Source organism: Pogona vitticeps, chromosome 3 (assembly GCF_051106095.1).
Source record: "Pogona vitticeps strain Pit_001003342236 chromosome 3, PviZW2.1, whole genome shotgun sequence".
NCBI classification, from domain to species: Eukaryota; Metazoa; Chordata; class Lepidosauria; order Squamata; family Agamidae; genus Pogona; species Pogona vitticeps.
In genome coordinates, this window is record NC_135785.1 from 64,745,724 (window position 1) to 64,764,978 (window position 19,255).

General features: G+C 39.9%; 1 protein-coding gene across 1 annotated transcript in view; it reads left to right on the forward strand.

Annotated features, from left to right (window-relative positions):
• Positions 1-19,255, forward strand: part of ATRNL1 (attractin like 1) — a 695,100-nt gene that overhangs the window by 416,981 nt on the left and 258,864 nt on the right. The gene's annotated exons all lie outside the window — the stretch shown is intronic.

Sequence of the window (19,255 nt, forward strand, 5' to 3'; positions counted from 1 at the left end):
CTGGTGTAGTATGTGCCAGAAAAGATGCGTAGATAGCTTTTAAAAGGATAGTTCAGTGCATAGCTGTAGAATCTGGTATCTGTAAAACCAACCCCCAGAACAGTTTGCTTAGTGGTGTGAGCATCAGTATGAGGAATACAAGAAATATGAACCTTGAGTGTATATCTCTGTCAGTTTCTTTAGTTAAAAGGAAAGATATCTATGCATGTGTCATTCAGTCATTCCTGTCTCTGCACTCACTGGCTGGTGCACTAGAACCTTGGAGCAGGCTTTCTTTTCAATAAAAAATTAGATAGAATACCATGCATTTTATGTGTTTTTTTCTCTATAGTTATAGATAACAAGTGAATAAACAGGTACATCTTGTAAGTCAAAAACCAGATCAAGGAATAGGGTTGCAGCCTGTATTGGTTGGGGTTACACTCCCTCTAAAAATACAGACACACAGCTTGGGGGTATTCCTGAATTCATCTCTGACCTTGGATGCTCAGGTTTCAGCAGTGGCCAGGAGTGTCTTTGCACTGTTAAAACTAGTGTACCAGCTGTGCCTGTTTCTTGAGAGGTCTGATCTGGCCATGATGACACATGCCCTAGTTACATCTCAGCTGGATTACTGCAACACGCTCTACATGGGGCAGCCTTTGGAAAGTGATCAGAAACTCCAAAGGGCCCAGAATGCCACAGCCAGATTTTTAACTCGGTCTGGTTACAGGGAACATATAACTCCCCTGTTACAGCAGCTCCGATGGCTGCCAATCCATTTCTGGGCACAATTAAAAGTGTTGGTTTTAACCTATAAAGGTCTAAACGAATTGTGTCCAAGCTATTTAAAAGACTGCATCTCCCTCTATGAGCCTCTCCAGGCATTGAGATCATAAAAGGAGGCCTTTCTCTCAGTCCCACCACACCCACAGGTGTACTTGGTGAGGACATTGGAGATGGCCTTCTCTGTTGCTGCTCCCAGAGTCTGGAACTCCCTCCCATGGGAAGCCAGGCTAGCCCCATCTTTGCTGTCCTTCCACAGGCAGGCAATGGCCTTTCTCTCCAGGCAGGCTTTTCCTCAATGACTGGTGGTCTGAGAGGGGTTTTAAATGGATAATTGTGCTCTGTTGTGTTAAATGTGTTTCAATATTGATTTGATTTGCCATTTTAATATAATACTTGTTTAATTCCTTTTTAATATTTGTATACTTACTGTTTTTAGCTTTTAAATACTGTTTTTATGATGTAAGCCACCTTGGGTCCTTTTAAGGAGAAAGGCAGGATAAAAATATTTTAGACAAACAAACAGAGATAGCATCTCTTTTTTTTTTTTTAAATGTAAGAATACTGACTGTTCCATACAAGGAATTTTCTTGAGAATGTCCAGCCACTACAACTCAACCCCACTGGCTATGACCTTGGATAATTTTATTTGTATAAATGAAATTATAGAGAGAAGGAGAAAGAAGGAAATAAAGAACCCATTCATATATATCCTAGACCATATTTCAATCATGAAAGATAATTTGGCATTCTGCTACTTATAGGTGTGTAAAAAGTCTCCTCCATTACACAAACAGCCATTGCTCTTTCATGTTTTCTGCAAATCATCATTATCATCATTAATCTTGGAAAAGAATAAATTATATGGGAGTACATGCACACATTCCCCTGGAATGTAAAATCCACACAGACTGCAAATGAAACATAATTTAGACAATATTCCGTTCAGATGTTCCATTTCTTCTGGATTGCCCCTTCACCACAAATGAGTTACAGCTAAGTGACGAAATATCACATTGGACATACTATGCAGGGGAAGGGGAAAATAGGGGCCTTACCTCTTTAATGTTCCCTTTTTGGTTGTTCATCATCACTGTGTGCACTGCCAGCCCAGCCACTGGTGGTGCTGGCGGCCACTGGATGCCCTGTAATAACTTCATGGGTTCCAGGTTGCAAAGATTACCAGTAACAGTCTTTATTCCATGAACATAGAGTCTGATACAGGAGCCGTGGTTTCACCCTCCTCCACAAGTTTTTTGGTAGGTTGAGTTTTCTGCATTGATGCCCCAGGTGGTGTCCTTTCAAGGAGAGCCCTAAGTTAACTTCACTGGAGGCCTTGAGAATCCTTGCCCTGAGATGCAGAAGGAGAGGATGACTCCAGGCCCCAGGAACAGTCCTTTTGATGATGGGCAGTAGAGATGGGGACAAATCACACAAACGGTGATTCGTTTTGATCCGTTATTCATCAAGGTTAACAGATCAATGAATACGAATATACAAATATTCTTTGACAAATCGATGAATCGATCTGTCAATTTGTCTTCAAGTTAAATGGCTATAACACAGGTCCCCAACGGCCTAAAGACACCATATTTGCTGGGAAGCTTCCACAGATGCTTTTCTACAACTTCTGAAAGTTTGGTGAACATTGGATCACAGAACCCCAAGTTATATGGTCACAAAGAGGACCTCTCCAGGAAAGCTCCCCCCCAGGTACTTAGAGACTCCAGAATCACAATGGAATCACAAGCCTGCCAATGTTGATGAAGATTGGATATCGAACACCCGAGTTATTCACCCACAAATTGGGTCCCCCCAGGAGAGTTTACCACAGGGCACAGAAGACCATTCTGCCTACTGGCTGCCGATCAGCTGATCAGAAGCCGATAGGCAACCACCCCACACACAGCCAGCCACCCCAACAGCCTATCCCCACACCCCCTTCCTTTGCCTAACATAGCCCCTGCTCCACCGACAGCCCCTTACCTTAATAAGGGGTCTCCATCAAGCTGCTGCCAAGATCTCCATCAGGCCTTCACAGCCACAGGATGTAGAAAGGAGACTGGCTGCCCTTTGCAAATATGGTGGCTGTGGCTTCATTTAGGGTAGGGAAGCTACAGCTGCCATCTTTGCAAAGGGCAGCCAGTCTCCATTTTTACATGTGTAGCTCCGAGGCCAGAAGACCTCAGCAGCAGCGATTAAGGTAAGAGGGTGTTGGTGCGGGTGGGGCCTAAGGTAGAGAAAGGAAGGGGGTGGGGTAGGCTGTGGTATTGGGTAGCTGTGTGGGATGGTGGCTGCCTTTCTGCCACTGATCAACTGATTGACGGCTGGTACACAGCATGGTGTTTTGTTTTGTTTTTAATACGAAGGACGAATAGAAATGGGTAAATATTCATCCCTTCATATTCATGGGAGTCCCTGGAACCCACAAATACAGATTTATGAATATTTAATGATTTGGCTATATTGGCCAGAAAAATCTATCCATTTTTATATTCATCCCCATCTGTAATGGGCAATATAACTGGGTGTGGGGTACCTGAGTGGGCTCCTCCTTTCCTCCTGTAGTCTCCTCTGCTTTTCATGCTGGCGCTTGCCTCACCAGTGCCACAACCATGTCAAAATGAGTGCTGCTGCCTCCATTGGCTGGTGTAGATGCCAAGGTAATGTCAGTGGTAATGGTTTTTCATGTGAAACTTGTACATGGGCTCCTCGTCCATAGTTTCTTCCTCTGCCAAACATTCGGGTTTCAGAGACTTCCTCCCAGGAATTGTCCTCCTATCTGCCTTCTACTTCCCCAAAAGCATAAAACAGGGGATTCCAAGGCTCTGCTGTTTCTCCCCAAGTCTCATCCTCCCCTGAGGTTTCCATGCTTGTTTCAGTTTCTTTTGAATCCCTGAAGTACTTTCGTTCCTCCTCCTTAATTTCTTCCACTGATTCCTCCTCTATTACCTGCTGGTGCCTCCCATTAGCTGACTCTTCCACAGACACCTATTCACCCTCCCCTTTTCTACCAGGGACCTGAGAACCAAGAGTTCTTCTGAGCCAGTGGTTCCCAACTCAGGGTATAGGTGGGTAGCCACCCACAATTACCTAGCAGTTTTGATTGTATTCAGATATTGTACTGTGGGATATCACAGAACAAGTTAGGTGATCAACTCTTTCCTTTAAACACATGTCTTAATAAAATGCTTCCTGATTTAATCAAGCCACTGTTTGAAATTATGTCCAAACTATCAAATGGTTTTGAACAAGTTTTTTCACCCTGAATGGAAAGCCAGGGTATGATCCTGTTTGTTGGGTCTACTCGAACCTTAGTTTGCCGCTTTGGTAATAGTTTTATCATAGTGGGAAATGTGATATTATGCCAAGCAGAAAAGGTAGAGAGGGACTGCATAAATGTATATCTTGTTCCAGATCTTCAAAACCACATTTTGAAAGAATAGGAGTGTAACATTTGAATGCTTCCTCTGTCTTTCTTTTGCTTTCAGCAGGCCCTTAATGGTGGGTGAGGCAAAATGCTTGGCATCCATATTTAAGCTCCAAGCAATCCACTGAAGACTTAATGTAGCTGAGGTTTGTTTTTTCTCAGAATTGTAGTGGCTTCATCTTAGTGGACTCAGTCTTCAACAACTCACATGCCTCACAATGCTGTTTCGTGCTTAAGCCAAGCACAAGTTTGTTTGTTTGTTTGTTTGTTTATTTGATTTATACCCCGCCTATCTGGTCTACTCGACCACCAAGTTACTCAAACCTGAGCCCCACATTTTGAGTCATCTCACTCCATCCAGCTTTTTTTTTTTTTTTAAAAAATGTTCACTGACACTTACTATCTTTAAAGCAGAGTGGGGTCCCCCCCTTTCTTTCAGGAGAAGAAATATACTGTTGATGTGATGCTAGCTCTTTGTGTGTTTTACCTCGTCTAGAGTGTTGTCAACCATAAAAGGTAGCAATTGGAGATAACATTCTTTTACTGCCACCCTTTCACCTACCCTTCCAAATAGTTTCTGAAGAGGTCAGGCCTGCCTCTGTGCTTTGTTGTTGAAGTCAGAATGCTGAGTATAGAACTGTATGTGCTGTGTTATTGTCGAACAGTTCTTGAACCTAAGGAAAAAATGCTGCCTTTTCTTTAATATACTAGGGATGCTGAACTATGTGATTGTATAATGCTGTACACAATGTGTGAGGAGAGAAAGGTCCTTCTCATTCAGTACAACTGAACAGGTGAGACTCCTCTCAGAGTAAGCGTGAATAACTATAAAACTAGATACCTTTGGTGGCTGAGCAGCATACGTAAAGTCTGAAACAGATTTCAACTAGTGTGCACATTTCACATAACTCATGGGGTTTCACAAAGTACTGTAGCATTAGAGTCTTTTATCAACAAATACTTTATGTTTCATTTTATTACTTCTGCTAATAATAGGAAGTGAGGCTGAAAATCTCTGATGATTGCCATTGTGCGGCAGACTTCGAACACTGAGTTTCTCTGCCTATAATCTTTAGCAGTCCTCAGTCACTATGCATTCCTCTTCCTTCTTTATATTGCCATGTCTTTGCATACACCCGGAACATCACATGGAACCATTATAACTTTATCTGATTGGGTTTCTCATGGCTTTATTGTTCTTCAAAAAAATCTGCTGGCTACTGAATTGTTCTAATTGAATTGTTGTGTATTACTGCATGGAGATTCTTAATTTATTGGCTTGCGTTGATACAGATATATTATTAGCTGAAACCTTGTTGCTAGCATAGTAAATCACAACTAGAGTAGGCATATTACTATAAATCAATTGGTGAATCAACTGCTCTATAAGTTCCATTAACCCAATGGTGCTATTCTAGTTGTGACATACCATGTTAAGCAAAAGGATTTCAGCTAATGTATTTCCAGTCAAAGCTTCTGGACTGTCCTGAATAAGAGACTGGCCTATGAATTAGGCATCTCCCTTTCCCAATTCTTACCTTGATCATTTATTCACTGAGTCCTCTTAGACTGCCCTTTGTCTCATAGTCCAGTATGAAATATAGAGAATGATATTGCTCACTTTACAATTTCAGTGCATGACAAACAGCTCTCTTATCATTTTTGGGTTACTAAGTCCTTGCCACCTATAATAACATAGCAGAGTGTGAAAATTTTGGGTAAAAAATCTCTAGCTACACTGCGGGAAAAGTTTTAGGATCCTACAGAGAAAAATGAGCTTTAAGTCTTCCCAAAGTAGACCACCCCTTTTACTAGTTCTCAACTGGCACTTCCAGTCTCAGTAATTCACTCGGAGACACTGGTAAGCGAAACAATGAAAAGTTTCATTTATTCACAGTTTTGAATAGATCAAAAATAGCATGTTGTAGAAAAATAATGACTGCTTACATGAACAGAGCTTAAACTGACTCATAGTTTGCTTACTAACTGCTACCGTTGCTAACTGAGCACTCATTCCTGACTGGAAAAAAAAAGTGGGAAAAGGATTCTTTGAGTTGGGAGATGTGGTTCTCTTAAAAATCTGAGTTAGAGAGGAAACAATTGGTTATTGCTGGATTGATTGACAGTCATCCTGGTACAGATGGGACTTTCCCAGCCAAAACCTCTTAACAGGCAGCAAAGGTTGGTAAATTCCAACAATAACCTGGGAGGATGGTGTTTCACTTAAAATCTCACTACTTTAAGTTCAAGAATACATAAGATCTGTTATTGCTAATGACTAATCTTTTCAGATTGGGCAGCTTTCTATAGGCATGCGTAGGCATCCCATCAAAAAGGGAAAGGCCATTATCCAAGATGGTCTGAAGACTGCTACTGGTATGATTGACTATAGGGGAACTGTAGGCTAAATAAACCATATTCTGTTGTCACCTATTCCACATTTGATGAGACAGTTTGTAAATAGTCCTATTGATCTGTATTTTTATTTGTTTGGATGTATTTTGCATTCTGATAAATGCCATATTTAAAACTTTAAGTCAAGATTCTGTCCCTGTCACAGAGCTCAGCTGCAGCATGATGGTGTTCTGTCATGTTGGAAACTAGAGACATGCAATATGAGTAGTTGTCTCATGCGTTTCAGCATAAGGATGATGAATGGAATGCATGAACATAAATGCATGCATAAGTATGAGACAGAATAAGTTGTTGATGCAATCCAGTGCATGTTGATGCACAAGTTTATTTCAATGTTGCTTGCAGCTATATAAACATTCACAGCTTGCTTTATATTCAGCATCACACCCACTTGTTCTATAAGCATTTAGTGAAAGGAAGAGAAAAATCCATATTCATTTTCAATGTCTAGCCTTATTCCTGGAACCTGAAAACAAAGAATGGCCTTGAATGCTTTTTACTGTGCTCAGAGTGGCCAATGCCATTATCCTCACTTTGTTGAAAGCCCCATTCAGCTAGCCCTCCCAAACTTGGAACAGACAGCCTGATGTTCCAGCACTAAAACTTGGTCATTTTGTATAAAGATTAGTGTTTTGTTGTTGTTTTACATTAGACACCAAATTATAATGCTGTAGTGTTGCATGTACTTTTTTATTTCTCATTTACAGCAAGGGAGTAAGAGGGAAAGAGAGTGTCTTTGAGCAGAATGTCTCCTCCTTACCACCTAGGAAACAAAACTAGACCCTCATTGCCTGTGTGTGCATGTGTGCATGTGTGTTTGTCTGCCTGTCTGTGTATGTGTGACCTGCAGATGAACATACACACTCACAAACAGACAAACTGGATGTTCTTTCTTGCTGGGAATTCTAAAAGAAACAGAAGATTGGGAAGAGTCCAATGAGAGAAAGATATGTTCACTTCACCGTCTCACTTTTCTGTTTCTTCATTTTGTATAGAAAAAAGGCATGCTACATATCTGGGCAGGATGTTCAGGTTCAGCCTGTAAGTTTCTCCTGCTGGTCCTTAAATTTATACATTTTTTGAAGTGTGAAACAACTAAGTAGAGATTGTTATTAGCTTTGGAAGCAACAGACAGCAAAGCCTGTTTCATTAAATGTAGTACATTTTCTTCCTCACCTCACCTAGTCTGTATATAAATGCTTTCTTGAACAGTAATTGTGTGATATAATTTAAATTGTGATTAGCTTCATCTCATTTGAGCTGCAATAGGAGCTCACGGTCATATTGTTTTGAGGGGAGGTAGGCAATAACTGACACAGAAATGCTGTATAAAATATTACATCATTTTTAGTCCTTCACTGAGTTGTGAATTGAGGCTGGCGTAAAAAATAATTATCTTGTGATGAGGTAAAGTGTGAGAATAAAAGGCATGCCCCCAGGTTCTCTGTCAAATAAATTTTAGAGACTACAAGTTTCTACATAACTGTGTTGATTAGATTTTTGATGTTAAACTGTTTCCTGGCAAATATATAAGTTCAAGTAATAATGGAAGCTTGACATCTGACATTTCACAATTTATGTTGTCTGTTCCATAAAGGATGACAACAGTGTTCAGGAATTAATGAAAAATAAAAATAAAAATCTAGCTAATAGATATCAAGAACAACCCTCACAAGAGTTACACGGTGATTTAATAAGGGATTTGGTCCTGTGTAGTAAATAAGCCATTGAAAGGGATTGACTGAAGAGTCTTTTTGTCCAGAGCAGCAGAGGAAGGGGAGGTATAACTGGTAACTACTGGTTGTGAGGCTGCAGAGGGGTTGGGTAAACAACAATCATAAGAAGGGAGAGCTGGTGGGAGGCAATAGGATTAGAAGTGTAGAAGTAAATACAAAACACCAAAAATTAGAAGGGCAGTTTATTGGCGGTGTGGCAGCAAAGCAGAACCATACAAGACGAGGTATGGGTCTGTTTTGGTGTGTTACTGCAGCCATTTTCAGTGGTGGCCATATGGCCCCCTGGGGGCCCCTGGCACATTTGAAAAGGGCCACAGACTGGAAACCACCTTATAAGGTCTGATATACAACTTACCTATACAATCCTGATTTGTCCTGTGTTTATATCATATTGTGTTTATGGCTGTGGCTGAAAAAAAAGGTTGAAAATGGATGAGTTACAGGATCCTTTTATATCCGTTCAGATAAACCCAGCACACAGTTAAACAATTGCTTTGACACAAACTCCTGCAAAGTCAGATGTTTGTGCAATAGCTTTTTCTCAATTATCTTTCCATTTCTTATCTGCACTTATGACTTCCTCTCTCTTATCCATTACCTCCCTTTTCGTAACTGCTTACATGACTTGCTCGCTTGAATGAAATGGCTCCTTTGGGCTTCCAAAAAAGAGATGGGAAGAAGAATACTCTGGACAGAATGGAGGAAGAGGGGAAGACAAACAGGAGAAGGTGAAGAGAGAAGAACTAATGGAAAAACATCAGCAATATCAGTGACCAGGAACTACTGAGATGGGGAAGGCTTAAGATGAAATACAGCAAAGCTATATATTACTTCAGATATAAGAGTTGAGCTTTTAAGAAACCATAAATAGCAGCCAAGGAGAGGACCATTGTCTGAAAGCACTTTTTAATCACAGTTAAGGTTACTTACAGTTGAGTTGATCCACTGAAATTAAGTAAGTCATTATTAACAAAATCAATTCATTTCAGTACTTGCACTAGTTGGGACTAATACTGGATTTGACTCTGTAGAGAGACACATTTAAAACAATGGAACTTTAGTTGTGGGTCTGCTGTGTAGGTCTACTGTAATTAATTGAATCAGTGGGTCTACAGTATGATTGACTAAGTCTCAATCTATGCCAAACATTTAAAGCAAAATCACTAAGTCTAGTCACAAAGTTTTAATCAACAGCAATAGGCATCCAGCTGTAGCCTACACAAACATAAAATTGATAGAAAAATCAGTAGGTTTTAGCTCATATTGTATTCTATTTGCTGTAATGTTTCAATTTAGTAAACAATTGGCTATGTAATTCATTTATATTTTTTATAACCATATCTACCAAAATCCGAAAGTGATCCAGAGCATATCAGACTTAATATTTGAAATATGTTCCTTTGTAAGGGGTGTATGCATGATGAATTTAAATCATTTATTGGACATTAGTTAAGCTGACATGAATATATTTTATTCACAGAATTACCCTCCACAATTATTATATTGAGCCTAAGATAACTCTCTAAATCTATTGGTAATAATGAAAGATTAAATTGTACTATAAAATGTCATAAAACCTCAGGACAGAGTGCAAAAGGAATCAAATTATAATGGGAATGCAAGTTCTTTTATTTTTTAAAGTAATCCAAAGGCACTCTGACATAGGCAGCTTTTCCTTAGAGATATCCTCATGGTGATATGATCAAGGTCTTTAGTTCATTTCTTCAGTTCATTTCTGTGATCTAAAGACTTTGTCCCAAAACCATAACACCTGAGAAAACAGAAACGGTGTGATTTGTAGGAGAAGAATAAAAAGACCAGAAGGCAAGAGAGTAACGAAAAGGAAGGATGCAAAGGGTGGAAGAAGGCAGGATGAGGGAGAAAGGCCGAAAGAACTGGAGGAAGATTCAAGGTGGATGAAGGAAGAAAGGAGAAATTATGTTTGAAGGGAAGTGAAAGGAAGTGAGGAATGTGGGAAAGAAGAAAGTGTGTATATGTGCCTGAGGCAACTGTTGTGTGACTCCTGCTTCTGCTTCTCCGTAAATGTTTCACTTAAAGTTGCAAAGGAGTTTCTGCAGCCAGAGTTAGACAGAGATGAAGTTGTAGAGTGAGTGTCAGGGAATAAGCATCATGTTTTAATGATGGAGGGAGAAAGTTGAGTTGCTGATCCCAGTTATGCTACAACACCTCCCTCCACAGACAGTAATTCCCTTGCAGTTTCCTCCTGGTTTGGAAGACCACTCACATGTTGTTGCTGACATGTGCCTCTCATTGCCTCAGAAAAATTCATTTTATTTTATTTTATTTTTATTCTGGTGCAAGTGTGAATGTGAACCTGCCAAATTTATCCAGGCAAAAGTGAAAAATTCTCCTCAGTCTCCCTTTCGCCTATGTTGCTGAGAGGAAACTACATTCATCTGGAATGGTTTGACTGGATTGCTTTCCATCTTAAACTTAATTGAAGAAGCTTTGCTAGAGATATTAAGGTGAAGCTTTATTCCTTTATACATTTTAAACCTTGAAATCAGCCTCCCTTGTCTCTTAAAGATTCCAGAAATCCTTCATTGCACTTAGTGGAGGTAGAATGGTTTGTTCTGGATCTGCCTTGGACGGAAGCACCTTGCTCTATATTTTTATTGTTTAATTGCTTTTTAAAGGAGATACCTAAAAATCATGTTATATTTGGCCCTAACTTTAGCTGGATAGCTTAGTAGTTTAGATACCCGAGTAGCCAGAGGTTGAGAGTTCAATTGCCCGCTGTGCCTTCTGTGAGTACAGCCAGCCTGTGTAAGCCTGGGCAAGCTGCAGTTCCAGAGTGCCCTCAGAAGAAGGGAATGGTAAACCATTTCTGAGAAAGGTCACCATAAGTCAGAATTGACTTCATAGCACATCATGATGATGAGATTCCTCTTCCTTGTCAGCAGTTTTCCTCCCTGACCCTACTTTGTAACTCATACATACAACTATACCTACTTCTATACCGTGCAGGTTATTCATTCTTACAGCCTTTCCAAGAAGACAGGTCAAAACGGTGTAAAAGGCAAGGAAGAGGAAGGGACATAAATGGGAAAGAACATGGAAGATGACATCAAACCAACAGCTACACAGATTCTTCTTTATCTAGATCAATCAACAAGAACTCTGAGAAAATTTCTATGATTTGTTTGTTTGTGTTTTGCCCATTTCCCTCCAGGTGTATGGCTTCCCCACCCCTCATTAACAATTCAATGAGGTTTTCTATGCAATGTGAAGTGTTTTAGGGGATTTCCAGTTCTGTAAAATAATACATTAAGCCACAAAGGCTGTCCTTAGGAACCACAATCCATGCTAGTTCCCAGTGTGCCATATCACTGGCAGATATCCCAGCAGTAGTTTATGTTCTGGGAAGTCAGGAGCAAAGTTAATCCACTTCTTTGTTTCTTGTCAAAAGGGGGCAATGAATGGGCATGGCCAAGCATATGAATTAAAGTCCCTCTCAGTTTGGAGCATCTCCAGCACTTGTTATGTTCTTGCACATCCAGTCAATAGAATCTGTCTTGCCTTCCTCTAAAATGTAAAATACTTAAAGAAAGTAAAAATATTTGTAGATAACTATTTAAATCTGAAGTCAGAGGGAAGATGAGGGGAAAAATTACAGTACAGCATGCATAACTTGTATGGTAGCCAAGGTGGCTTAAGTTTATTTGAAACATCAGCTGTCTGTGTAATTAGAATATTTACAGTTAACAAGGTTCTGGCTCAAATCATTTTGTATTTGGCCTGTATAGTGCTTAGGCATCTGTCTTTAAATCAGATGACTTAGTTTTACAGTACGTTCTCTTTACGTTCAGCATATTTTGTTTCCAGGCCACTTATATGTAAAAATCAGTATTCTAACTTAAAAAAACTTGCTACAACTTTAAGAAGCTGAATAGGTTTTTTCTACATAAAAGATATAGGCATGTTTTTCATTGAAGAGTACATTGTAGAACATCATCTTTTTGTTTTTAAAACTCAAATTATTTAGAATTGTTTCTTGTATCTATTTCACTATCTGTAATATTTTCATTTGTATACACTAATGTGTCCTATCCTGTTTCTGCATCTGTTTGGAATTTTTTTAAAAATGTATGCATTCTTGTCTAATGCATGTGCATTTTCCCCAAAATATTAATTTTGCCAATCATTTTCTCTAATATGTGCCTTTTAAAAAACAATTTATCTTAAAATAAAGCCCATCCTGAACTAAGAGGCATATAGTAAAGTTTTAAAAAGTGAGAAAATCAAAGCATAATTGTGTTCTGGTTTGCATATTAGAGAAGTGCAAATGAGTTGTACTGTGTTAAAACATGAACACATTTCTCTCCATTCCTAATTGCAGATGTTTTGAATTTTCTGTCGGAATTGACTATCCATGAACATTTATTTCACAAAGTGGACAATAAGATGGGAAATAACTATCTTCCTAATAGCATAATCTAAAGAGCAAAAAGTAGTACAGTGCAGGATTATGGACTGATTTATTTGTCAAAAACTAGTCCCTCTGCCTTTAAACAGCACAGCTATGAATAGCACATATTCAATTAAAAGTACTTATTTATCAAAGGGACTACAGCCGCTTTGCTTTCCTTCTTTGGATCACATAAGCTGTTTACATAAGCTGTTTTCAATATTTTGCTTAATACTGTAACTAGGGTGGAGCAACTGGGACTTTGCCTCAGGACACCAAAATTTAGAGGGCATTGCAATCAAGGAACAAATGCACTAGTAGTGAATGTTAGGAAAATAAAAGCATGAGCCACATTCTTCTACTTTTTCATGGGGTGGAAGGGTCATTCCCATGTTTCAGGGTGGAGCAAGTGGGAGATGGTGCCACTTGCTCTGGGTTCCAAAATGGCTAATTACACCTCTGATATTCAGCTTCATCAAACCTTAGCACTGCCAACAAGCACTGAGGAATTTGCAGCTTTCTGCAGAGTCTTCAAACTTCCATCGGCAGGGTCTGAGGGCTCTGCCCCAATTGAATGAATTCTCAGACGTTCTTCTTGCTAAAGTCACAGGAGCTGAGGAGACAGGACATCAGGATGGCTTTAACTTTCATGTGAGATTATTTGGGAGCAGAGAAGAGCGTCCATAAGCAGATCTTCCAGTCCTACCAGACTTCCACAAGAGGGGGAGAAGAATGCTGAGAGGACATGTTTCTTTTAATAGTCACTGAACCCCTATTATACTTTCCCCCTATTCCATATTCATCTATTTTCCTAAAACCATGTTGGAGTTACGGCAACCTCAAATGCTGCTTTTAGTAGGCTCTCCTGGGACGGACCTTCCTAGGCTGTCAGTTCTTTTCCCTCTCTTGTGTCTGTTGGAAGCAGTGTATAGTAGTCTGTTGAGGCCTGTTGCTGAAAGCAGGGAGTCATGTTTGTCAGTTTGCTGTTTGATCTGTTCAACTATAAGTAATGAAATATTTTGTTCTTTCCCCCACTAATGTCTCAGAATGAATTATTTAGACTGTAAGTGCCAATAGACAAGAAAAAGGGGTGAACGTATCTGGGGAACTTGAAGCTTTTCTGCTTTTTGAATCCCTTCTGCTGCATAGCTGGAGGAATTTAACCATAATTCAAAACTCTGCAACAGACTGTAAGATGGGCCAGGAGAAATAACCACCATAGCTGTTGTCTCCAGCGCAAATTATAACCTTTCACTTACCTTCTCTCAGAGTTTCCAGTGGACTGGATTTCAAACTATTCTCCCTGGCAGTGAAATTAAGAACCCATCCATAGTCTCTATAGTGCTGTAATAACTACGTTTAGGCTCACATTCACCATAACACTAGGGAAATTTGCTGTGATTTCCCCCCTCCCTTCTTCTTATGTCATCTCAGTGCCACACACTGAATGAAGTATAAAGGAAGAAAATAGCCAAAAATGCTAATTCCCTGGACAGGCAATTGTACTGTCTCTCACTCCCAGTTGGGCTTCAGCTACTCTTAATGGAGTTTAAAAGGAGAAGATTTCCAAATATGATCCTATTTATAGAGCTGATTGACCCTCCTGATGTGTCCCCATCCCATAAGTCACACTTTTTTTTCTGTAAGTGTGATTTTTTGAACATTATATTGTGCACCAGTGAGTGCACTGGACATAGAACAGAGATATTTTCCTGAAAATTGACTGCATCCACTATTCTCTGCTTCCCTTAATGCCATCTGTGTAGGATAATATTTGATCATTGGAGCACTACGAAAGTAAATGATATGGTGAGGGTAAAGGAGGGTCATTAAGTGACCATTTAGTGCAGGTCTGCTGAAACGCATCCTACTGCATTTACTATATTGAGAAGCTCTTGAATCATATCTCCTCAGATATTTAGGGTAAGGTACTATGATGAAAAAATATTTATATTAAAAAGTCATTGTTCCTTTCTGCTGGTTTATTTAACATTTTAAGCCATACTCAATAAATCCATATTTCTGATATGCACTATGTCATAATTATCATGAAGTTTTATTATCTTTGCCAAATTATCCTTGCAGTTCTCTGACTGACTTCAGCTGGACAGATTTTTCATTTCATGCTACACAAAAAAGCAATTCATTAGGCCTTCTAATGACACTTGAATTTGATCAACCATATTAAGCAGTGACCTATCTGCAGTATGGTTCAGGGGCTTCACAATACCTGTATCTGGACTGAGTTGGTCCTGTGCCATTCTGACTCCTAGGCCCTCTATCTTATGGCAGCTAAAATTTAAACTGGAAGAACAAGTTTTATTGAGGACCGGCTAGTAAGCAAATAATATGCAGAAAATCCACGCACTTATACGTCTATTAAGCCCAATATAGCCACTTTCCACACATTCAGGAGTTGTTAGCCATATCATATTCTAAGTCTAGCCAACATCTATTGCTTTAGTAATTTGCTAAGTTGGAATTCTTACACTAGCACTTTGCTGTAAAGAGTTTTAAAAGAGGTGGCCATGTTAGTCTGTGCTAGCATATTGGGCATAAACAAAGGGAAATAAAACATAAAGACGACAAAAAATGTGGCATGTTAAAGAATAACTTCTATATTTTGGTGTGGTCATTCATGGACAAGTCCACTTCCTCCGACATAAGAGTGGGACTTCATGACAAATATTTATACATGGCCCTGAATCAGAGATCGTATTTGGCCATTTGCTGTAAAGAATTTCTCTTTGCAGTTGCAACCAACCAATCAATTAATGTTGTTGGCTTTTGTAATGTATAAAAGAAAGGTCTAACTTATTTTAAGGTGCCTGTTATGTTTGGAGCAGGTGTTATATGTGCTCTCAGACTCCTGTAATTGGTAGCCTTACATGTCACCAAGCAAACAACTGAACAGTTGTAAAGAAACTAGAACAAAATAAAATGGTTAAAAAATTGGAAGAAAGTAAAACAAAGTTGTCAGTGGCTAGATCAAGGACCTGGAAAAATGTGTAATATGGATACCGAAGAACAGGTAAAGAGAATGTAGAACTAAAGCAATAACTGGAACATATAATTAGAACTGTACAGATTGGGAAGAGGAGAAGCAGGCAGACTAGGAAGTTTGGGAACTGAAGATGTAGGAGCAAAAGGGAAATGGAATGGTAGGTTTAAACCCTGTGAGATATAGTGTCTTCTCTCTCTCTCTCTCTCTCTCTACCATTTTGATCTAAGAACTGGAAACTCCAAAAATGGTGCAGGATGAGAAGTAATTCACATTGGTCCTAAGTAAATAGCCAGTTATTTGGGTACTGGTTTCTAGTTATTGTAATTATTTTACAATAACATCTTTGTTCTGTTCTTTGTTAGGCTGTTCAGTATGATAGTAGCTTTTTGAGTTTTTGCTTTCTGCCAGTAGAGAATCTCCTAAGGTTTATTTGTTTTTCTGTTGAAGGAGGGTCTTTGGGGTTGTGTTGCTGTGATGCCTCTCTTGATTCTCCATCTCTTTCTATGAAAATATTGTGGGGTGGTGGTGGTTATGTGTTTGTATAATTTTTGTAACTTTGCGTCTGGCAAAGATTGCCTCATCAGCATCCATTTAATACCAGCAAGATAGAGATACTGCTTTGTATATTTGGCTCTCCAAAATGCTGCTTATGGGTTTTGCAGTTTTTATGCATTTTTTCCTTCTTGTCCCTGGAATATATCATCCCACACTATCTATTTATTCATTAACTAAGGTGGGCAAATATAGCTCTTTATGGAGTGCTGACCTAGGACTTGGGGACAGGTGTTCCCATTATTTTTATATGTATTGGTACAGTGGTTCCTCAATTTACGAACTTAATCTGTTCCGGAAGATGGGCGTATAAGTCAAAATGGTCGTTAAGTCGAAGCACCATTTCCCATTGAAATGCATTGAAATGCAGTTAATCCATTCCGGCTGAAGAAAAAAATCACACACACACACACAAATCACTGTAAGACCCATCGGAAATGCGATTAATCCTTTTCGGCTGAAGGGGGGAGAAAAAAGAAAAGCAAGCAGAGCATGCAAGACAGATCAGAAATGGGGAAAGAGCAATGCAAAAAGCAAGTGAAGCATGCAAGACAGATCGGAAATGGGGAAAAAGCACCAACAAACAAACCCCCAAGACCCATTGGAAAAGGAGGGAAAACACTCCAAAAAGCAACCAAACCCCTCAAGACCCATCGGAAATGGGGGGGGGGGAACCAAAACACAAACAAACCACCCCAAGACCCATCACAGCACAGAAACATAACCCTCACCAGCCCAAAACCATGCTGCCAAAACACCCAGAACAGTTTTTAACAAGCAGAAAACAGCACCTTACCTTACCCAGCAGCCTTCTCTTATCACACACTCTCTAACTGCTGGGGTGAAAGAGTTACAAAGAAGCAGCCTTGTCGCCACCTACAGTTATAAATTTGAATTTCCTGCCTTTTCCCCCTGCCTTTTTCTGTTTGTAAGTGGAAGCTCCGGTTGCAAGTAGAAGCAAAGTTTTGTGGCCAGACCTGATCATAACTCGAAATGGTCGTAAGTAGGGACATGCGTAAGTCGAGGCACCACGGTGTAAGCTTTCTTGAAATAAAGCAGTTTTAAAGGCAGGGCATTAATCTATAAAATCGTAAATAAACAAACCACTGGTGCTTGTTAAAAATTTTCCGTAGTGCTATGCTTTCTGAAAAGTATTTTTAATTGTTTCCAATTGTGCCTTTGACCTAATTCAGTTTTAATCTTTGATCTTGTTGTGTTTGAACTCTAGTTTTTATTCAATATTGCTGTAAATTGCTTTGCATCCCATTTTTGGAAGAAAAGGAGGATGAAGGTCCAATAAATAAACAAATATTCTGATGCCACTTTTTCTTTGTTTTTAAGTCTTTGTTTTTAATTATATATTATCCAGTTTACTCTGGCTTATAGCAACTCTTTCCAGAGTTTTCTTGGTATAGAGTGGTTTATCACAGTGGTTCTTAACGTGGGTGATAATGCCCCCCAGGGGGCCATTTCATTTTTCAGGGGGGCGGTAGAACGAAAAGGGGCGGCGTGGGGGCGCTGGAGCAGAAGGGGGGTGGTAGGGGGGCGCTGGAGCAAGCCAAACCTGTTAAGATGGCTGCAGCCTTTTTACAGTGTGCATGAATATATATTTTCCACCAATCTTAATTTAGTTTCAAAGTTTTCATCTTGAAATTTTTAGTTCCTGTATTGTGGTTTGTTTTTATGCCCTTTTTATATTTCTTAAAATCTTAAAATTCGCTTGCAACTAAATCATTAAATGTTACTTTTTTGGGGCCATTCATTTTCTTGGAATTGAATTTTGTTTTCAGGGGTCATTGGATTTAAGTGTAATAAATAAATAAATAAATAAATAAATAAATAAATAAATAAATAAATAAATAAATAAGAAAGATATCATCACCGCAGGGAGGGGGGCGATGATAACTTCCTCAATGGCTCAAGGGGGCGTTTCTTTCAAAAAGGTTAAGAACCACTGGTTTATCATACTCTTCTTGTGGCGGCACCCTGGGAATATGCAACTTGCTGAAAACCAGCCGAAGAAAAAAATCACACACAGTGAGGTGTCAAATTCCTGACCCTAGTAGCAAGCTCATTGAGCTATTTTATCCAATTTTCCTTTTTAAGTTAACCTTTAAACAGAATGACCTCTCTCATATGAGCCCATCAAAACTTACAATGTTTATTACAGGTCCTGTTATATCTTTTACCATTAGTCTGGATGTAATGTTGGCAGGCATCAAGTGCTAGTCTCATCAAGACCAGCCCATTTACAAGTATGGGGCTGTCATTAAAAAGTTTGTAAATCAAGGCTTATACAGTGGTGCCTTGACATATGAACGTCCCTACTTATGAAAATTTCAACTTACGAAAAGCTCAGGCTGCAAAATTATGCTTCGACTTGTGGCTGGATCTTCCAATTATGAACGGAAAAAGGCAGGAGAAAAGGGCAGGAAATTCAAACTGTTGGTGGCGAAGAGGCTGCTTCTGTGTAGCTCTTTTGCCCCAATGGTTAGTAAAAGGGAGGCTCAGCCTGCTTCCACCACTGCTACCACCACCTCCGGGAGGCGAGCTGCCGGACCATCCTGGCTGGGCTGAGCCTCCCAAGCTTCCAGTACTGCCATGACTGGTGCTACCGGAGGCCTCCTGGGGTTCTCTGCTGCCACTCAGGCTTCCCTGCCACCGCTGCAGGCTTCCCGGGCTTACCTGCCACCACTGGAGGCTTCCTGGGCTTCCATGCTGCCATGACTGCCACCACCAGATGCCTCGTGACCTTCCCCCCCACTGCCACAGGCTTCCCGGGCTTACATCGGGCTTACCAATGGCGGTTTCGGCAGCAGAGAAGCCACACAGTGGCAGAGAAAGACTGGGTGGGCTCCCAGAGGGTTGCCCCCAATGGCAGTTGCAGCGACAGAGAAGCCACATGGCAGCAGTGGAAGCCCAGG